The sequence below is a fragment of the Botryllus schlosseri genome, chromosome 1 (assembly GCF_051294905.1).
Source record: "Botryllus schlosseri isolate E-star chromosome 1, Bs_hap1, whole genome shotgun sequence".
Classification (NCBI taxonomy): domain Eukaryota; kingdom Metazoa; phylum Chordata; class Ascidiacea; order Stolidobranchia; family Styelidae; genus Botryllus; species Botryllus schlosseri.
In genome coordinates, this window is record NC_137236.1 from 4,217,074 (window position 1) to 4,233,048 (window position 15,975).

Consider the following 15,975-nt stretch of genomic DNA (forward strand, 5'->3'; position numbering starts at 1 on the left):
GAACTGAACCAATGGGAATATAATTTCGATCATATATCCCACTGTGGAAAGCTGCAAACCTGGATTGGTCGTATCGCAGCATACAAAACATTGTAGTACAAACCAACTCACGTTACCGAAAATAACATATCTGTGAAGTTGTGATCAACCAAAACCTTCGTCCCATAGTGTGATGAAATAGGTATATTTAAAAAAAGACCAAAAAATCTTTATAGACTAGAATTAGCATTATATCCATTGTTGTGGTCTTGCTGTGACGTTAACATGGGTGACTCAAACTCATTACTCGATTCAGAATCAAATCACTCACATACTCTATTTCAGCCGGCCCTATTTATTACACGTTCCGTATCAAAAAGCAAATATTAGGTGAAGTTTCTAGTTTGGAAGTTTCACCGGTCTGCAAAACTGTTGTCAAATTTGACCGTCCCTTTAACTCAGAAAGGTTGAGATCCACTGATTTAGTTGTGTCCAACAAATAATACTTTTTTCTCATTCCAGCAATCTAATTACCTTCTATTTTTGGCGTCAGTCGCTGATGGAGTATGCAAAAGAAGATGCGCCATCACAGAACCAGAGACTCGTCATCACATGCAACAGATTGATTTTTTTTATAGTCACGATCGTCAAAATCCTCCACAGAGAGACCAAGGTAACATTGTATCCAGTAGTGCATTCGTAAATAATCTTCGAAAAGAATGTCGGAACCAGAGTTGATCGAATATAGTAGTTTGCCAATTTGGGAATAAAACTATACACTAGGGCTGGTAAAATATAACCTTCTTTCCTGAATCTTGCTGGCTACGTGATTAAATCGTTAGGTTGACTTGAAAAACGACGAACACCAAATTTTAATTCATTCCAACCAATATTCGCGGATGTCGTACGGTTTGAAAATTTTGAATTTGCCCAAAAATGCAAAACAAAATTATTTTCAAATTTTTCCTTCAACCCCATGAAATTGTTGCGCTGTCTTCAAAAAAGATGCAAAACAAATTTGACTCAATTCCTCGCCGTACAAGCGCAGCTCTTTGAGTTTTCCGAAGAGAATTCTTGGATTATCCTTGATCCTGCATCGTTTTTGAAGACAGCGCGCCTGAGTGATTTGTATCCGAATCCATATTGGAATTTTGAGACAACGAATCGAGTATCACTCAATATGATGTCATAACAGTATGAATGACGTGGAAAGTACAGATGCGTACCTTTTAGGCGACGTCAAAGAATATAATGCCTCATCTGCCATTCTGCATTACATTGAAGATGATTTTGTATTTAATCGACCACACCTATTTCATTGCATTTCGTGACAATGCTGTGGGTTGATCACAACTTCACCGAAATGTCATTTCCATTAGCTTGCATAGATTTGTACAGCATGTTTTGTATGCTCTGACACGACCAATCGACATTTCAAGGCTTCCACGGTGAACAGTAGGTTTGTTCAAAAATTACTGGTTCCCGAGTATTCACTGAATAACTTGTTGTGTAGCCGAAAAAAGGCTGCTGTACACTAAATTTAAACCAGCGAAAGCCGCGGCAGAGCCAATTGAAATTTTCTAATTTATTTAAAAAATATAAATAAAATTGCAAATTTAACAGTTAACCCCACGGAATTGTTACTTAGCCTAAAAGAATGATGCATAACAATTTTCGCTCACTCCCAAACGGGAGATGCGAAGTTATTGCAGTCGAGAGTTTTGGATTTGCAAAAGTAACATTGATGGTGGGTAGTGCCACAATTATTGATGAAAAACTCAAATAACTTTGCTTCTACAGGTTGGTTGGAAGTGTGTCAAATTTGTTTTGCATCGTTTTTGTCGACAATTTACTTGGCTATGTCGCGTCTTCTGGTGGTTGGAATTGAGCCAAATTTGATGTGATAGGCAACCTTACAATTTAATCAGTGTATCACCGGGGTCTGGAAAAAAGTTGCTTTTGAACAACCCTAGTGACAAGTGCTATCAAAACCATCATTTTTGTCGAGTATCAATGATCGTATCATTTGGGTGCTCGAAAAAATCATCTCCCATTACTCGACTCGAATCATTGTGCCCAGCCTTACCTACGGCATATTGCAGAGACTTCTAACGTTATTATCAGTGAGGCTTGGCAAAATCAAGCATCTTGGTGATTGGATTACGTGTTGGGTATTGAGCGTGAAGCCGAGTGTTCTTGTAGCCTGTATCCTGCCAACAAGCTGTGCGAATTCGATTTCGTGTCTGGCTCCATGCTGAGTATAGACTTTTCATGAGGTCATTTTGATGAAGAAAAACCTACCAATCCACATTTTAAAGTGTCATACGTCTGAAAAAAAAATTCTCGCCCTCATCACAAATGCAGTGCTATTATTGCAAAGTTATTTCTTTACTTGACAGGTGCTGCTAATACTGAGACACAGGAGGACATATGTGACAAGCAAGAGGCGACCATCATATGCAGCAATCAATCACCAGCGTTCCATATGGCAAAATTGGAAGCACAGTTGAAGAGGTATACCCATACCAATCCAACTTTGAAGTCTGCTACAAATATGGGTTGGTATTTATGTAATCACTAATTGAGTGCATTTGAATCAATTTCCCTCTCACATGTAGGCCTACTTGTACAAATCAGAGATTTTACACCGTTCATGACTGCCACGGCAACTGAAGAATATCAAATGTTCTCTGTGCAAATCAAGTTTGTCATATGACATTGACACAAATCAGGCCGATACCTCGGAATCAATGGTTATCTCAAACTCATGTCAAGGTATAGAGATATGATAGATTTGAATTAAAGGGCTCTTGCTCGTATGTGAAGTTGTCGACAAGATTGTTGGCACTTGAGCTGTGCAGAATAAATCGGGAAGGTGCTTGAATCTAAATCGCGCATTATTTTACTTGATTCCAGTTGAATAGTGAGAAACGATCGGCTCCAACACCGAAATCCTGCGCTCCTTATCATTCAGAGTTGATTGATCAATGAAAATGATTTCTTCGATACTCATGTCCACTGCGCAAAGCTGTAAACTTCGATTGGACATATCGCAACATACTTAACATGAGGTACAGGCATGTACGCATATTATTGGAAATCACGTATCTGTCAAATAATGATCAACCTACAGTATTGTCGGTTTATCGGCTCAAAAAATTTGTTGTGAAATTTTACAAGCCCGCCAAGTCAAAACGATTGAGAACCACTGATTTAGACGTTCGCAACAACTAGTATTGTTGTTTTCTTGCTGTCACTCCAATTACCTTTAATTTATGTTTTCAGTCGCTGATGAAAGTTTACAAAAGAAGATACGCCATCACCGAAGCAGAGACTCGTTACTACATGCAACAGATTCTGAAGAAGGTCTTACGATTGTAAGATCATTCACAGAGATACAGAGGTAATGATTGTAATGTAGTTGTCTAATAAAACTAATTGGAGCGAATGCCTGTCATCAGGGCCATAACAGCACTTTGTCAGCCCCCCCCTCCCAAAAAAAAAACGTTGGTCTTGGGCCACATGATGATGAACCGAATCTATGGGGGGCTTGGCCCCCCAGACCCCCCTCACGCTATCCGCTGTTTACTGTCATACTTGTCATCTAGATTGGGCGCCTTTGACTGGGCCAGCTTTTCTCGCCTAGACGCGCAAAGCGCGAAAATTTCTATAATTCATGATTGAATTGGCCAATATGATCGGGAATTGCATATATATTGCTATCAATTTTTATCCTCTCACTGCTCACGTAATCAGATTTACAGGTGAGGTGTGTTTGAAAAGGTAGGACCTCTCAATAATAATTAAACACCTTCGGGCGTATACCGGTTGGCAGGAACAAAACAGGACTTCGTCGGGGGCAGGAACAAAACAGGACTTCGTCGGGTCCCCAAAAAAACTTGGGTCTTGGGCTACCATAGGGTGATAAACCTACACCCAATCACGTTCGCTTTTGCCACAAATTAGCCGTGGGCCTACTGTGCAGTGAGCCAGCGCGAAGCACGAAAACTTTCGACAAATCATGATAAAATCGGTCAAAAGATGGGGAATTGCATATCTATTGCTATCCATTTCTTGTTCTCTCTGCTCACGTAATCACTATTACCGGTAGAGTAGAGTGAGGTGTCTTGGAAACTGTAGGGCCTTTTGGTATGACTCCGTAACATGATGTTATTTAGTGACCTCCTGTATGCTATATCAAAATATATAGAATCGCCCAAACGTAGGCTGCGAAAGTAAAAGACGCACACTATTTCAAATTGGTATTTCTTCACTGGCATATAATTTTTCCCTGCGGGATGGTATTTGTCTTGTGAGGTTCAGCTTGCCAAGACAGGAATATTCGGCGCCAGTCATTTAGGCGCCTATGGACAAATAACCTATTCGTATTTTGTATGTATAACGAAGTTTTCGGTCAATATAAGGGCGGTCATTTTCAGCCAAAGTTTTCTCGCTGCCGATCATCCTGGCCCACTTCTTGGAGTCACATGTTACGTGACCTAAAACTTAATATGTCTTGGTAGGTAAATCGTGGCGCGGTAATGGCCAATGCCGACATGCCCATATCTATAACTCTTGCGTATTTTTTCTTGGGGAGAGAGTACTCAAATTTCAAGACAATTGGCAACCGGAAATCGCGCTTTTGAAAAAGTTGCCTGAATTTTCAAAAATACTCTATAATTTATGCTAATTCACGAAATAATTTTGGACCCCTTCGAGCTCGCCCCCCTCCCAATTGTGGGTTTTGGGGTGCGGCAGTTACGGTCCTGCCTGTCATCTAATTATAATATAATTTGACAAATTTTTCTATGCTCCCATTAATCTAATTTCTTGTTTTCCTGAAATTGCTACAAGAGAACTTTATCTTGTGAAAACAACCAAGCTTACTGCTGGTGTCACACCGTGTTGCTTCATTCTGACAATGTTTTCTACATCACAATTTTCATCATGCGCTTCTTGATGTAAGAATGATGCAATGCCCAAGGAGTCTTACTTTAGTTAGAATGTTGCGGTACGTTGACCATAACACCACGTCCATCTATTTGTTTTATTGGACCGTTTATGATTCACAATCAGCAGACAATTAGCCAGTTACAACGGTAGGCCTATAAAGAAGGCAACAAGCTGTAAAATATCAAATGATAAGTTCATCGACAGTGCAAAATCTATGATACTAACGAAATGCAGACGTCAAAAAAAATTTGAATTTATGAACATTGAACAATTTTGACAAATTTTGACATGTAAAAAAACGCCCTAGTTATCAGATATTGCAATCTCCCAAACGCTCCAGAAACAAATATCTTTTGTGAGGGGCACACGATTCCAAGTTGGTATATCTATATGGAGTGCATCATTTTTCCCCGCTGCTAGAATCTCTTCTGGACTGTGGGGCTCAGATTGATAAGGGCATTACTACATTAAAATCAAAAAATGAAGTCTCATTGAATCGCACGTAGCGCGAAGAAAATTTCAAGGTCAAATAAATCTCGCAAAGATTAATTAATCTCTCAAGAATGAGGAAGCCAATTCGTAAATTCAATTGTCATGTCGACGGCCGCCAACACATAACTAATTGAATTTCGTGTCCACGGCCGCACAAATTTCCTTCTACTGTTGCCCAGTAACTGATGATAAGAATGACTGAATTGCAAATGAGCCAAGAAATACTGACGGTAAAATCGGCATTTTAATAGGACGGGGTTCCCAGTTTGAAATGAGGGGGCTGCAGCTACACTATTCCTAGTAGTGATGACTCTTAGCTGACTGCAAGAACATCACACAACAGATCACCGGTATCATGATTGACGCAAAATGTGCAATTCGAACTAGAACTAGTCGGTCCTCACTTTTCAAAATTCGCAACTCAAACTAGTATCTTCATTTCAGGCATTGCTCGTGAATGATCATCAGAAAGACAAAATGTGAGATCATCTCCACCACAGTTTGAATCACAAGCACGTCGATGGATTTCACGGATTTTTCCAAGACAAGGATTTTGTCTACATCGTTCTCGAGTTGTGCAAACGAAGGGTAAAAGCTTGATTATGTTGTTAACTGATATCAAGTATACATATTTTGATTAACAGTAATTCTTGTGCGAAAACCTGTAATTCTAATTCTAAGCAGATTTGGAAAAACGGTGCAATAATTCTAATCTAATTAGGAAAAAAACTTTTCAGCTATAATCCTAATTCTAATCAACTTAAATAAAGATTGTGTGACTGTAAGCTAGTTTGGAAAAGCTGAAAGTTTTCTAGTTACACAACTCATGAGGGCTGGTCGCAATGATTTGAGTACTCGGATCTCAACCGAGTAATTTATCAAATGATTCGAGTCGAGTAGTGGGATATGGTTTTGAGTGCGGTACTGAAATGATACGCTCCTTGCCAGAAGAGTCAAAATGATCAATGAACCTAGCTAAACCTACCTGAGAGGTAATTTGCCAATGAGAATTATGGTTTCGAAAGGATTTCTCACTGTGGAAGGATGTAAATCTCGATTGATCGTATCTTAGCATACGAAACATGCAGTACAAAGCTACTGACGTTACTGGAAATGACATATCTGTAAAGTCGTGATCAAGCCACAGCATCGTCAAAAAGTGCAATGAAATAGGTGTGGTCCAAGAAGCTGCAAAACTGGCATTGCATTCTTTGTGGTCACATTAAAGGTACATATTCTAGATTGACTATTAGACTTCAAGTAAGAACTTGAGTATCATCTATAACAGCGGTTCTCAACCGGGGGTCCGCTAAGCATTTTCAGGGGGTCCGCGAAGCCTCAAAATAATTGATAACCCAATTTTGTTTTAAATTCAGAAAATTACGAGGCAGTTTGGGTTCATTATACTAGTAAAACTACAGAGCTCACATTAACAGAATGGCCATCTGAGATTAAATATCCTACCCTGTGCAGACTCATTTCAATTGCCAATAGCCTACTGATACAAAAATTCTGCTGTTTAGAAATGTTTTGTTGGGAATTGTAAAAAAAAAGTTGGATGAGTAGGCTGAAGTCAATCACGAGACTTCGAAATGTTTACAAAAATCGTTTTTCTTCTGATATATACATAATCATTTTTCCATGATAACTTCGAGATAAGCTGCTAGAATGCTAGATAGAAAGGACCAGGCTTGACGGTATATATTCATTAAAACATTTGTTTGTCAATTTTGGTACCATATTGGTTGCGATTATACCCATATGCGTCGTCGGAAGCGTTATGTGCTAATATTAAATTCGCCACCACATATGTTTGTGCAAATGGATTTTCGGCACTCGTTCATATCAAATCAAAAGCGCGGATTTTCAAGACACGACCCCGTACATTTCAAGAAATGCAGTTACGGAATTCGATTTGAAATAATAGAAGTCAACCCGAGTTTTACATGAATAGTTTGATCTTATTTTCAAGAAAAGTCATTTTGTGACTGTTTAACTTCGTGGGGGTCCGCAGGGTCCGTGACGTTCCGAAAGGGGTCCGCGAAGACGAAAAGGTTGAGAACCACTGATCTATAATGACGTAGTAAGAACTCGAGTACCATCTATAACAGAGGTCTCAAACTCAAATGTGGTCGCGGGCCAATTTATAGTTTTTGTTGGCGCCGCGGGCCGCAGCAACATTAATAGGGGTTTTCAGTGTATTTCCCAGTATAGGCCTTATTTTATGGGACCTTGCAAACTGGCATAATGCACGCAACGCGAAATGTGATTTACTATCGTGAATTCACGCCTGGTACAAAAAATATCACATTTTCAAATGTTTTAATAAAATTGTTGTTGTACTTGGCATAGTCTGTCAAAATATGTTGAATAAAATTGTTGCTACTTGGCATAGTTTGTCCAAAAATAAGTTATAAACACCATGCAAGAGTACAAATGCATCTCATGACATCGCAAAAGCTGTCGCGTTATAATTTGGCAGCTAGCGGACGTTTGACGTGCCGCAATTATTGGTAGATTATATAAAAGTTTAACATATATTGATCTGATCGAAGCATTGGAGCAATACATCCTAATGTGGGTTGCGGGCATACTCCTGATAACTTGACTATTGCTCATGCCATTACCAAAGTAAAATTAAATCAGCGTTAGATTTACAGATCAATAACAAACTGTCGACCGATTAATGTGTTATAGCAATATAAATTTCTAGTCGCCGACGAATCCATTGGTGTTACAGCAATAGAGCGTAACACCGCTAATTTATACTCGCCACCTTCAATAGGCAATATTACCATGGTTAAAGAGACCTAACATTACGCAGGAAATAACCAACTTCACATTAAGGAGGGGGGACAGAATGCCAATGGTTGCCATACCGGCCTACTTAGATGGCTAAATACGCTCCGCAGCGTAAGCTACGGCCTTTTGATATATTACTATTTCAGTTTGTTCAGTTCATTTACTATAACATTTTGGTAGTTGGTTGCATCTGTGGTTGTACCAAGTCACGGCTTTCCGAGTCACATGTCCTTCTCTGATTGTAACGTTTCACCCGACTCAACTCGAGTCATCCTTATTTTATCACCCATTCAGTACGAGTTCGAGTAATTCTAAAAAACGTCGCGCCCAAGTACAAATCACAATTTTCAGTCACGAATTATCAACGGGTCAAGTCCTATCATCATAAACAAGTAATGTAACGTATATAGTTGATCTTCCACCGCATGGTCACTTTTGAAGGTGATGTGATAGTGAAGTTTGATGAGAAAAGTTTCAGGATTTTGGAGTAGTTTTAGAGCGAATTTCAAGTTCTCAGAACTAAAAAAAGATATGTTGCAGTTAAATATTGTCGAATACTTAAAATTCCAAAATGCCGACGCGGGCCGCACAAAATGATCTGGCGGGCCGCATGCGGCCCGCGGGCCGCGTGTTTGAGACCTCTGATCTATAATGACGTCATAGGAGTATGAAAGATGTAGAAAGTTTAAGTATGTTACCGCAAACAATATAATGCCAGTTGCACATCACAATCAAGATAATTTTTTATTTTTTTGACCACACCTATTTTACTACGCTTTGTGACAATACTGTGGGTTGATCACCACTCACAGATATGTCACCGATGCTTACAGCCTTCTATAGTGGGAATTTTATTCAAATCACTCGGGTTCTTCATTTCACCAAGACCTACATAGGACATGTCTATTATCAAATAGGCAGCATTACATGTAATTTTTGATTAGAAAGGTTCACCGATATGCTAAATTAATCGTCAAATTTGACCAGCTCGCTAGCTGAAATAGGTTGAAAATCTCTGATTCAGATGTGCCCGACAAATGATATTGTTGATTTCATTCGGGCAATCCAATTAGCTTTGATTTTTGTTGCCAGTCGCTGATGGAACTGCACAAAAGTCGGTAAGTTATCACAGAAGCAGAGACTCGTTATGACATGCATCAAATTCTGCTTGGAGTCGTTTATCTTCACAAAGGTAAGATCATTCACACGGATATAAAGGTGAAATTTGGTTGAAGTCATACCGTTTGCACAAACTATTGAATTTATTGAAATGTGCTACTGGTACTAGAACTAGACTTGGTCACTTTCCAGAATTTTCAACTAGTGCTAGAACTAACGACTATTAAGAATCCACAACAGACTACTTAACTAACATATGAATTACTGAATTGTAATGAACTGAGAAATAAGAACATCACACAACAAAAAAAAAGGTATCACGATTTACACGGAACGTGTTTCCTAGCTGTCCGACAACTAAACTTTTCAAATCCGCATTTACAACTACTAAAAAAGCAGTCTTTTGTTGGCCTCCAACTAACTAGATTGGTAATTTGTACAAGTCTTGTGTAACTAAATGCGGAATTTGTATTGACAGTTGAAGAATCTCTTCCTGAGCAACAACATGAAGATTGGAGATTTGGCCTAGCTACCGAGGTCGACTTTGACATCCAAACAAAGGACACGTTCTGCGGCACATCCAACAATATTGCCCCGGAAGTTTTACGGAAGTAAGGACACAGTTTCGAAGTGGACACCCGGTCGATGGGTTGTGTTATGTGAGTATGATGCAATATTGGGGTTTCAAGGTTCTTTGGTGTGGACATGGAAAATATCGCGCACCCGAGTAATTCGACTCTGAATCGAGTCGAGTATTTGAGTCGCATTCATGACACCGTTAACAACATTATGAATGAAGTACAAAATTCAAATTTGTACTTTTTATGCAATCACAAAGGATATAACTCCAGTTGTACATCATAGGAAAGATAATTTTGTGTTTTTGCGGCCGTGCCTAATCCATTGCACTTTGTGACAATGCTGTGAGTTGATGAGCGTGAATTCGTCTCGAAACTCTAATTCTCGTTGATAAGTTAACTCTACTGTCAAGGAGCGTATCATCTCAGTACTTGAAAAAATGATCTCTCGCTACCCAGCTCAAACTATCAGAATTGATACTCGATTCACATTCGAGCACTTGAATCATTGTGTCAAACCCTATTGGAAATTTCTGATATTAAGACTCATCTGCCCAACAAACATTCCTCTTGGTAACTCGATGCATGTTTTGCTTTAGTATACATTGTTGGCCGGTAAGCTACTGTTTGCAAGCCAGGCTGGACTTGACTCGAGTTTAATTTACCGTTTGAGGGCCAGAATGGACTCAAGTCAAATTGTGTAAACGGCATGTGACTTGTGGCTCGAAGATAGTTACTTGAATTGACTCGAGTCACGATATGATGATAATGACTTCATATGACTTGTGACTAGAAAATAGTAACTTGACTTGACTCGAGTCAAAATATGCAATGACTTTATATGACTTGTGACTCAAAATGGTAACTTGAGTCAAAATATGCAATGACTCGATATGACTTGTGACTAGAAAATAGTGACTGGACTTGACTCGAGTCAAAATATGCAATGACTCGATATGACTTGTGAGTAAAAAATAATAACTTGACTTGACTCGAGTCAAGATATGCAATGACTCGATATGACTTGTGACTAGTAAATAGTAACTTGACTTTACTCAGTCAGAATACGTAATGACTTGATATGACTTCTGAATAGAAAATAGTAACTTGACTTGACTCTAGTCAAGATTGGGAAAGACTTGAGATGACTTGTAACTTGAAGTCGACTTGATCCCAACACAGAATGTTATCTATTTACCCATCTTAATGACCTGCCGCTAAGCAAGTTGTGTCCACAGCCAGTTTTTGCAAGGCGACATACCTCAACAACTACCGACCATCTGCTTGACTATCACCATCACATTATCACAACACATCAACTCGAGACAACGTTCAATGGTGAGGTTTTCATAATTCTACGACAAGGTTGTGATATATTGCGTAGCGGGCAGACTTGGACGACTAGATCATTTTCAGCTACCATAATTTTCCACGTATAATGTGCAAAATTTTACACGATTTTTTGCCCTAAAATTGGGGGATGCGTATTATACATGGTAACAACAAACCTTGAAAAAAATCTCCCTCGATAAAAACTTGAAATCACACCTTTCTTCATGTTTGTTTCCTACGCGCTTCACTTTCAGCCATCGCGCCCAGTAATTGGTATTATCAGTGTAACGCGCTACCAATTAGGGAGAAGCGTGTTGCCAATTAACGAGAGTCGTCTGCACAGCACACGATCTCCTGCTGAGTTAGTTTGCCTGCTGTTCGTACGCGAGCGAAATTAGGTCATCGAACACGAGCATTGCTGCACGCGCGCGTGGCAATCCTCGCTAATTCATCGCGTCAACGACAGGCCTTAACAATCGCATATACAACAGGCCATGTGCGCAAGATAATCCCTTCCGTGCTCAGTCGCCTCTCCAACAGTCCTGGTGCGCACGACATAACCGTTGGGCTGAGCAATCGCATTTAATAGGCCTCGTGCGCAAGATGTGTCGCTAGCCTCTGAACTATTGCGTCACTGGCTTTGGCTGCTATCTACTATCGTTTAGAGACAATGCCGTTAATTGTATTATGATTAGCGATGGTTATGTCATGATTGTTGAACAGTGACATCGCAAAACAGAAGGACATCGTGTACTAAAACACAACTATTCATGTAGTGCGAATGCAGGGTGCGTACTATACATGGGGGCGCACTATATTCGGAAAATTACGGTATTCAAATTGCATTACAGTTACAATTATAAATACAATTTTTTGTTCAACTTGGACTAGAACTAGAATTACAGCTACACAATAGTTGCCAAATTAGATTAGAATACTAATTATAGCTAGATATATTCAAAATAGTTTGTAATAAAAATCAATGCTACACAGGTTTTTTTAAATTAGATTAAAATTTGATTTAAAGAATTCGCGAAAAGGAAATTGCATCAAGTTCGGTTCATATGAAATCAGAGCCCATTCTCATAAGCCCGAGAATGGCAAATTTCAGCCTGGATTGTTTTACATGATACAGTACTCTTGTAGCAATTTCAGGAAAATCAGAAATTAGATTAGAGTTAAAATGATAGCGTGTAGAAGCATTTCCCAAATTAAAATTGAATTAGATTACAGGCATTTCGCTGTAACTAGTGTAATTAGACAACTAGAATTATTTAATTGTTCAAACCTGATCAGTAAGATTGGGCTAAATCAAGTCTCTGTGTGAATCGATTCGGAGCCTAATACTAAGTGTCGAGTAGACTATTCTAGTATCGCTCCCCGACAAGTAGTAGTTTGCGAATCATATCGAGTCGATATCAGACTTTGAAAGAAGTATCGGTATTGGCCATGAGCGGCGATACAATATCAACTATCTTGATGACGTCACAACTTGGTAGTAGGGAGTTAGAGAACTCTAATCTATGACTGTTAAACTGGAAACATTCATATGTCACTTTAGACTTCAGACATAGATGGTCGAAGTAGTCAACGTTGATACTAAGCTACAAGTAGAGTTTTCACTCAATTACAGGTGGCTTGGCTAGACGTCTACTTCAGGTTTACGGCAATATATTGGGCGTCGATTCAAGCCCTGTGGATGGCATTTTATGTTCTTTTTATGGATGCAGTGAAATTTTTGTCTGAAGGGCGGCCGATTACAAAGGGTTGAGCTAGATGCCAGACCTTTTGAATGTCGACCTAATGTATCAGCGTTTTTGTGACTCCTAAATCTGAATTCGGTCATGGTCTTGTCACGATTCATGACCGAGACTCCCAACCTTGTTAAGTTGTAGGGTTGGGTAAAATCAAGTACCTGGGTGATTTGAATCCGAATGTATTGTTATATTTCAGTATAGTATTCGAGTACGCCGTACCATGAAGTTAATAACAGTTGTATTGAAACTATTTTTCGTGGTTAATATATTACGCTTAGTGTAGGTGACGATGCCTGATAATCCCGCTATGGATTGGGAAACATATAAAATATGACTACGAATTTCAAGAATCCTATTAATTCACACTCTAACCAATTATATGAAGTTTTACCAACTCATCACAAAGCTGATGCTATTGTCGACTAGTTGTATCAATTTAATCTTGTTTTATTTTCCAGGTGCTGCTAATACAGAGACACAGACACTAGTTTGTGACAAGCCAGAGGCGACCAGCGTATGCAGTAACAAATCACCAGACTTCCATGTGACAGAATCGGATGCTCAGCTTCAGATATTGATCGATACCAATCCAACGGAGTAGTCTGTTATCATCTATCAACAAACTTGCACTGATGGTCATTCTTCATGCAGAAAGCCGATTCTAATAAGATAAAGATGATGTCTATTCGGGATTGAATCTAGTTGTGTTTTATAGTTGTAAGAGTTTTTTCTAGCGTGTCTAAAAGTGAGTGATTTGAATTTTGGGTACTCAATTTGAAAATCCAGTAGTCGTAGGCTACAACTCTGACGGAGAACGGTGCTTTTTCCATGCATGCATGCATATCTTAACAAGGGCCTGTAATAGAGTTTGCATGAAGATATATCTCCGAAAAGGTGATGATACCGAGTATTGACATTCTCCAGCACTTGTTCAGTACGCCTTTACACATTAAGAAGTGATCCCCATGATCACCACCTATCAGCGTTCCCAAAAATACCAGACTATGGTACACAAACGCAAATGAAATATCTGACACTGTCACATTTTCGTTTTGGCGATCGAAAATGATGTATTGTTTGCGCACATTCCAAAGGTGCATTGCATTTCGCAAGTCAAATGCAACTCAATTGTCGTATCGATTAAAAGAAATATCCAGGTGAAGACAGAAGAGATGAAAATAGGGAGCACTTAAATATCACGCAAAAACCATAACTGTCAGCATGTTCATGGGGTTCATTGATCGGAGGTAATCATAGGGAACATTTCCCAATGTGTGCAGTATACCGAAGAAGGTATTGCAGCACATGCATAAGTTGGCTAATTGTCAAAATCTTCAAACTTATTGTTTTTGTATAAAGCTTGTATCCCTGGAAGTATTGATGTTTGTCTCATGTTGTTTGGTTCAAGTTGCATTATGATTTGTGTTAGAAGCATATAGAGCTGCTTAATTATGGTCTCTTATTGTTGGTTCCTATATTCATATTTTCACTGTTGAAAATGTCTCTAGTACCGATGGGCACAGGCACAATGATTCCAGTAACGTACACGAATGTAGTATTAATTGTGATAATTCAAGTTGAGTATTTAAAGATGATTTTTTCAAGTACGGTACTGTAATCATACACTCCTTGATGCGATACTATAAGGGCGGGGATAATAAAGTTCGATTAGCAACAAAGTCGATTATCGCGTTTGTCAGGATTTATCAACCCAGGATTAAGGAAACCGGTTGATCGCAACGCATAAAGTTAGTGTTAATCTCATGATTTAAAAAAACGAACAAACTATAGATAACTAGTTATCTATAGCAACTGCGGACGCTGCGTACCATTCCTACGCAGAAATATTTCCGATAATGACCATGTCAACCCGACTATATCCTAGGTAATGGCTTCACTAAACAATCAATGAATCATGTACCCGCCATTGCAGAGCGATATCAATATTCTATAATCCGTTTCGTAGCTGTACCATTCGAATTGGACAAGACTTTCATTTCGCGATGATGATAATTCTACCTGCAATTGCAGTATCGTTATCAACCGAGGCTGCTGTTTCATTCAACTGTACATTCTATAATTCAACATATTAACAACTGACAGTGTATAACTCGTTTTCGCATTATGATGCAACAGATAACGCCACTTGATTGAAAACTCAGGGCATCTCGACTATCCATCGCGCGTAACCTTTCCCAACTTTATGCGTCGCGATTTGCAGTAATTAATCACACGATTAGCGTTCTGCCGTATCAGCTAACATTATTATCTCCACCTAAAATGCATCCAGGTGAGCAGTTTTTAATCACATGATTAGCATTATTCCGGATCAGCTAACTTTATCATCTCCGCCCTTAGGGTTGTATTATTACTGCCATCGGTGATTGAATTTGTTGGAAGTAAAGCAATCAGTTATTATGAGCTGAATTTCTCTTTTTAAAATGTAAACAATTCCTTATCATGTTTCTATCTAATTAGGAGGGTCATTACTATTTGAAAATTGGTTTGGTATTTTTCATGCTGCCAACACAACGCCCGTAAAAATCATAAGTGGAAATGCAAATAAATTCATAGCGAGACTTACAAACGACTGCTGCCGAGATACTGGGTAACAGCCTATGTTTATTAGCACTACATCAGACTTGGATAACTAGATAATTCTAGTTGTATTATTAGACTAAATAGAGCAAAATAGTATGGTAGTTATATAATTGGAATCTAATTTGTGAAATGTTTATGTATTCTAATTCTACTCAAGTTTTTGCTGTTCCTGAAAATGCTACAAGAAATCCGTGTTGTTCGAAATCGACAAAACTCTGTTTACAGACATTTCATATTCTCGATTTTATGGGATTTTATGGGACTGAATTCTGAGCTTCATTTTTTTTTCGATATTTCTTTGTGATGTGGAATTTAATTTAAGATTGAAGCTTTTGCGAATTCAGTAATTCTTATTTACTTTG

At 38.8% G+C, this 15,975-nt stretch overlaps 2 protein-coding genes across 6 annotated transcripts in view; one reads left to right on the forward strand and one right to left on the reverse strand.

Annotated features, from left to right (window-relative positions):
* Positions 1-15,975, reverse strand: part of LOC145444738 (serine/threonine-protein kinase PLK1-like) — a 261,677-nt gene that overhangs the window by 197,673 nt on the left and 48,029 nt on the right. The gene's annotated exons all lie outside the window — the stretch shown is intronic.
* The window catches only part of LOC145442337 (serine/threonine-protein kinase polo-like), a 294,599-nt gene that overhangs the window by 2,099 nt on the left and 276,525 nt on the right, over positions 1-15,975 (forward strand). The gene's annotated exons all lie outside the window — the stretch shown is intronic.